We start from the raw sequence: 7,153 nt of genomic DNA on the forward strand, positions 1-7,153 counted from the left end.
TGTGGATTTTTAAGTACTGCTTCAGTGTTTTGAAAGCGGGTTTCTGACACTGAGATAATCTTCTTCAACATCTCCTTAAGGTTCAGCTCTTCTCTTACTGGTAAGGTTGTTGTTGGAAGCTTGGAGGAGGTTGTGCTTTTTGATTTCCTTGACCACCCGAAGAGAAATTAGGGTGGTTCCTCCAACCTGCATTATAGGTATTACTATAAGGGTTATTTTGAGGACTAGAATTATTACCCATATAATTGATTTGTTCTTTCCTCCTCTATTCGTATCGCATTGCATCACCGGATGTACCTGCGTAGAAACATATAAACCATCAATTTTCTTATTTAATTGTTCTACTTGATTTGATAATATGGTGATTGTATTTAAATTGAAAACACTGGCTACTTTCATCAGCTTCATCCTCATGACTTGCCACTAATAATTAGTCAGTGTCATCTCCTCTATAAACTCATAAGTTGCTTCGGGTGTTTTATTGTTCAGAGTTCCACCGACTGCTGCATCGATCAACTGCTTAGTTAAATGATTCAAACCGTTGTAGAAGGCTTAAACCTGTACCCATAGAGGTAACCCATGGTGAGGGCACCTTCTCAATAAATCCTTGTATCTCTCTCATGCATCATATAAGGTCTCTAAGTCGATTTGAACGAAGGAAGAGATATCATTCCTCAACTTGGCTGCCTTAGCCAGTGGGAAGTACTTCAGTAGGAATTCAACCACTGTTTATCTTGAAAGTATAGATGAATGGCATCATAAAAACACCATTTATCTTGAAAGTATCATAGACTTCCAAAAAATTAGCCAAATGAGTATTTGGATCTTCGTCTTGCAAGCCATTGAACTGAACAAACTATTGAATCATCTGAATAGTGTTTGGCTTCAGTTCAAAATTATTCGCAGCAATAGTAGGTCTCACAATACTCGATTCAGCCCTAGTTAGAGTGGGCTTGGCATAATCATACATAGTACGAGGAACATAATTTGGATTTGCAGGATTTTCAACAACTGCAGGAGGTAGCTAATTATTCTAGTTATCACCCATCTCCTCAGTAATAATAATGTCTTATTCATCTACTATAATCTGTCGACTTTGCCTTGCTTTTCAATGGTTTCTGCGAGCTGTACTTTCAATTTCACTATCAAATAATAATGGTCCCGACAGGTTTCTCGTAGTCATAAACTAAAGGAACCTTCCAGAAGCAAATAGAAGAAAAAAAATTAGAATGTAAAAATTAAACTAAAAAATAAAATCCAATAAAAATAAATGGTTAAATTAATAAAAATCAAGTGTTCCTAATATTTTAGTCCCCGACAACGGCGTAAAAAACTTGATGGTCACTAAACTAACTATAAATACGACAAAGGCAAGAACACCTATCGAATAATAGTATAGCTATGGTGAATAGGGAATATCGTATCCATGAGGACTAAAAGTACTAGTAATAAGCACATTAAACATGAATTAATATTTCGGAAATATTAAAACAATAAATAAGCATACATAATTGAGAACAAGAATCAAGTATTTATCATGTAAATCAAAAATCAAATAATAAGATTCGTCATATGTTTCATCTTCCCTAGGTATCTAGGGAATTTAATTCAAAATCCTGAATGCAAACATCTCAAAGTTAGGATAACCACAAGACATAAAGAAACTCAATAAAACTTAGAAAGAAATTAAATGGAGACCTTCGATCTTGAGGGAGATTCGCTTCTGAGTTGATTCCGATGGCGTTCTTTGAATGTTTTCTTCGATCTTCTCTGATTGCCCCATTAGGTCTTCTTCTAATTGGTTTTTATAGACTTTAGAATGCTCAGAAAGCCTAAAAATTGAGTTTTTCTGCGTATTTGGAAAGCAATGTGCGAAATCGACATGAGCTTGCACATGGGTGTGTGGCCAGCCCGTGTGGAGATGCCTAGGACATGTAGATCTTAAAAACAACTTTATTTGTCCAATTTTGGCTCGTTGTTTGCTCCTTTCACTCCCAAATGCTCTCCTAATTATAAAAACATGAATTTAAAGAATTAGGAGCATCAAATTCGCTATTTTTTATAATTAATCATCCAAAAACGCATTAATAATGAGATTAAAATATATTACTTTTATAGCTTATCAATAACCTTCTTTTAACAAATATTCACTAAGACGATTGTACCACATACGTCCAGATTTTTTTAATCCATATAAACTTTTCTTTAAAATGATTAAGTAGTTTTCCCAGGAAACTCTATATCCTTCACGGATTTTAAATCCTTCTGGGATTTTCATATAAATTTCACTATCAAGTGTACCATACAAATAGACTGTAACAACATCTAATAGACGCATGTCAAGTTTTTCACGTACTACCAGAGTAATAAGGTATCTAAACGTGATTGCATCCACCACAGGAGAATATGTTTATTCATAATCAATATTGCCTCTTTGCGAAAATCTTTGTGCTACAAGTCGTGCTTTATATGTTACGAATTCATTTTTCTCATTTCGTTTTCGCACAAATATCCATTTATATCCTACCGGCTTTACATATTTAGGTGTTTGGACTATAGGTCCAAAAACCTCACGTTTAGAAAGTGAATTTAATTCTGCTTGAATTGCGTCTTTCCATTTTGGCCAATCTTTTCTATTTCTACATTCCTCAATAGATTTTGGCTCAGGATCCTCATTTTTTTCTATTTCAATAACAACATTATAAGAAAAAATATTGTTGACAATTATACTTTTGGTTCCATCTTTTTCCTGAAGTAACATAACTTATTGAGATCTCTTCGTTATCACCATTTTCAAGTACCTAAACCGTATTGAATAATTACTCCTTTCCTTTTACAAGGATTTTTATCTTTGGAACTGATTGGCCTTCCAGGCTTCAGGCGTGGATTACTTTCTTTTCCACTAACAATTTTCCCTACTGGGATATCAATTGTATTAGAGCATTTTCACCTGATATGTAAGATCTTGTAATTCTCTTTAGATCAGTAAATGAAACTGGCAGTTGATTGACGATATTTTGCAAATGTATGATCCTTTGAACTTCTTGTTCACATTGACTTGTGCGAGGGTCTAATTGAGATAATGATGTTCCATTCCATGTAATTTCTTTTACCACTTGTATTTTCTCTCCCCCTAATGTTGGAAATATTGCTTCATCAAAATGACAATCAATAAATTGTGCAGTAAATAAATCTCTAGTTAATGGTTCAACATATTTAATTATAGAAGGAGATTCATAACCAACATATATTGCTAACCTCCTTTGAGGACCCATTTTTATGCGTTGTGGTGGAGCAATTAGAACTATACTGCACATCCAAATATTCTAAGATGGGAAATATTTGGCTCTTGACCAAAAGCCAATTGTAATGATGAGTACTTATTATAACTTGTTGGCCTTAAGCGCACAAGGTCTGCTGCATACAAAATAACATATCCCCAAGCTATAACAGAGAGTTTTGTTCTCATAAGCAATGGCCGAGCTATTGGTTGGAGGTGTTTGATAAACGAGTCAGCTAAACCGTTTTGTGTGTGAACATGAGCTACATGATGTTCAACTTTTATCCCAATTGACATACAATAATCATTAAAAGCTTAGGATGTAAACTCACCAGCATTATCAAGATGAATAGTTTTTATTGCATAATTCAAAAATTGTGCTCTTAATAGAATTATTTGAGCAAGTAGTCTCGCAAATGCCAGGTTGCGAGTCAATAATAAACACACATGTGACCACCTACTAAATTCATCTATTATACCATAAAATATCTAAATGGTCCACATGGTGGATGAATGGGCCCACATATATCACCTTGAATACGTTCCAAAAATGCAAGAGATTCAATCCCAACTTTAGCTGGTGATGATCTAATAATTAATTTTCCTTGAGAACAAACAACAAAAGATAATTCCTTGAATTCAAGAATCTTTTGATTCTTTAATGGGTGTCCAATTAAATTCTCGATGATTTTTCGCATCATAATAGATCTAGGATGGCCTAATCAGTCATGCCAAATAGTAAAAGTATGTGGTTCTATAAACTTTTGGTTTGTAGTAACATGTGACTCAATTGCACTAATATGTGTATAATATAAACCTGATGAAAAAGCAGGTAGCCTTTTCAAAATATATTTCTTTCCACATTCAACATTTGTAATATATAAATGTTCAATATTTTTCTAATTCATAGTCTCAATATGATATCCATTAAGATGGATATATTTAAAACTCAATAAATTTCTTTGAGACTTAGTGGAATATAAAGCATAATCAATGACAAATTTTGTACCTTTAGGTAATAGTATAATAGCTCTTCCAAAGCCTTCAATAAGTTTTGAACAACTCGATATTGTATTAACATGGGCATTACACATTGTCAAATGAGAAAAATATTTTTTATATTTGAGTATCGTATGTCTGTAGCACTATCTGCAAGAGACATGTCTCCATTGATTTTGGGTCCATCGTAATTTTGTTGAATATTCATATTCTTCATAAAAACAAACAAAATATAATATGAGAAATATTACAAATATTTATTAAATATATAAATTATTCTTTATGCAAGAAAATAAAGCATACTTAAAACAACATAAAAATGTCAAAATAACATCAATTTTTCTAATGATTCTCAAAGAAATCTGTCACATCTAGGTGAGTTATATTATTAAGGACATTAAATTTATCACCCTCGTAGGCATGGTCAGTTTTAGTATTATAGTGAATATCTTCATCTTTTGCCTCCATTTCATCATTTTGGGATATAAAATTTGTCTCCATATGTTTTCCCTTCTTTTTAACGGATGCTTGATAAAGTTTCACTAAATGCTTAGATGTACAATAGGTATGTGACCAATGCCCCTTCATACCATATCGGTAGCATACATTCTCAACAATCTTTGAAGGATTATTTTGATCACTTCTTTATTATCTTTCATTGTTATTCTTTTTCTGGTGGTTATAAGTATCATTGTTATGACCACTGTGATAACGATTACTAGTACGTCCTCAACCACGTCCCCCACTACGTCCACAACCACAGCCGCAACCTCTATATTTTCTATTTTCATAATTAATTTGTACTGCTACATTCACTTCTGGGAATGGTGCAGAGCTAGTGGGATGAATTCCATGATTTTTCATCAATAGCTCATTAGTTTGTTTAGCCACCAAAAGGCATGAAATCAATTCAGAATACCTTTTAAAACCTTTTTCACGGTATTGCTGTTGCAGGAGAATATTAGTAGCATGAAAGGTTGAAAATGTTTTCTCTAACAAGTCCTCATCAGTTATGTTTTCTCCACATAATTTTAGTTGAGACCCATGAAAAATAATTCTTCCCTGAGATGTCTAAGTCCACAAATTCAAGTTTGGCAAGATTTGACATTATAATCACTTGAATCAAAAATAAAAAATATTAGTAAAATAATAAGCATTCTCAATTGCAAATAATTCAATCATATATACCAAATTTGCTAAATAATAATATGTATGTCAAATATTGGCATAAAGAGGAATAATCATAATAATAACTTAACACAAATTACATTAATTGAAATTTCTTTTAATAAAAAAACATGTATATATAATTATCATTATTAGATTTGAGTTATAAAATAATGTGCAAATATTTGCCAAAGCAAATATTTCATCTAGAAAATAAAATAAAATAATTATGAGAATACGTATACTGTATATAGTTTAACGGGAGTTATACGGGCAAATTATATAAAGTCCAAATGACGTGAACTTCACTATGAACTCGTAGAAGCTCGTGCTGATAACGTGTTATAGAAAAATTAATAAAACAATAATAATAAGTAAAAAGTGGATGAAAATACAGGAAAATTTTCATTGTTTAATTTTCACTTACAAGGTACTATTTATAAGCTCCTTTACATTCAAGTAATAAATGTATTACATTCAATCAATAAATGTGAATTAAGTTTTCTTAATTACTCCATTTAATCATTTCCGATTATAAATGAAGTAAAATTTTTATCTCATTACTTTAATATGTTTAAAGGGGTTATAGACACCCATTTAATGTATTTACAACAATTTTAGATTTTAAAATATTTTAAAAATATAAAACTATTATGTCATTATGATGTCATTACTATCATTTGTCACAATATAATAACATCATGTGTCTTGTCATTAACGACATTGCAAAAAAAATGTCAGTTTAGTTGAAGGAATTAAAATTCAAGTGTTAACTTAAAAAATTGTAAGTATTAACTTGAGAAAAGTGTCAAGTTAAAAGAATAAATATATATTTAAGTGAAAACGTAATAATGTAATCAAATTTCTTGAACAAGTTTGGAGTAGGTGTATACACGAAATGAAGATAATAGGATTTAGAAAGGGACACACTTATATTTTTATCAAGTAATTTTGGACATTTTATCTATAAAAAGTGAAATAATGGGGCACAAAAATATTATAGTTAAATTAGTCTTTCTATTATCAAATGAATTAATTTAATCCTTGTACTATTAAAAGAATCAAACAAGGTTAGTTCCCTTAACTCTTGGATCGGATTGAATCATCCATAGAAGGAAATATATCTAATTGATCCAAGCCTTATCTTATCTTGTTTAGAAGATATTATTTGTGTATTTTATCTTGCTTATTTGGAGGGGTAATTGATTGTAACATATTTAGTATGTTAGCAAGTCTCATATTCACTTTTATATTGTGAGGACTTGTATAGGTTTTGTACTGAAAGAGAACACTTTAATTTGTTCAGTGAGGGATGTTTTTGTGTGTACATTATTTGAAATAATCAAGTGTGTGGCTTGGTTAGAGTTCTAAGTTTTCAAGATGGAAACTTAGGGTGGAGATGTTTAGATCTTATTATTGGGAAATGTGTCTATATTGTAGTAAACATGTAATTATTTTCTATGTATTTGAACGATGAATAAATAAAGTTAATTTCACTTTTCATTGTTATATCTTTTATGTTTTCGTCTTTCATGTTTTGCATACATAGAAAAATTGTGACAAACAAATATTAGCTCATTGATTTGTCTATGTTCAAACTGATGATAAGTGGCACTGTAAGAACATTTTCATTGCAAGAAAGACAACTTACTTTAGTAGATAATCTAAACAAGTTTGTAATCCTGTAAAAGAATCAAAGTGAGAGTT

General features: G+C 31.1%; 1 non-coding gene across 1 annotated transcript; it reads left to right on the plus strand.

The window, feature by feature from the left end:
- The first annotated feature begins 574 nt into the window (after positions 1-574).
- Positions 575-681, plus strand: LOC128042790 (small nucleolar RNA R71). Its single transcript, XR_008198301.1, has one exon. It is a non-coding gene; the product is annotated as a small nucleolar RNA R71 (small nucleolar RNA).
- The last annotated feature ends 6,472 nt before the right edge of the window (positions 682-7,153 follow it).

The sequence above is a fragment of the Gossypium raimondii genome, chromosome 7, assembly GCF_025698545.1.
Source record: "Gossypium raimondii isolate GPD5lz chromosome 7, ASM2569854v1, whole genome shotgun sequence".
NCBI classification, from domain to species: domain Eukaryota; kingdom Viridiplantae; phylum Streptophyta; class Magnoliopsida; order Malvales; family Malvaceae; genus Gossypium; species Gossypium raimondii.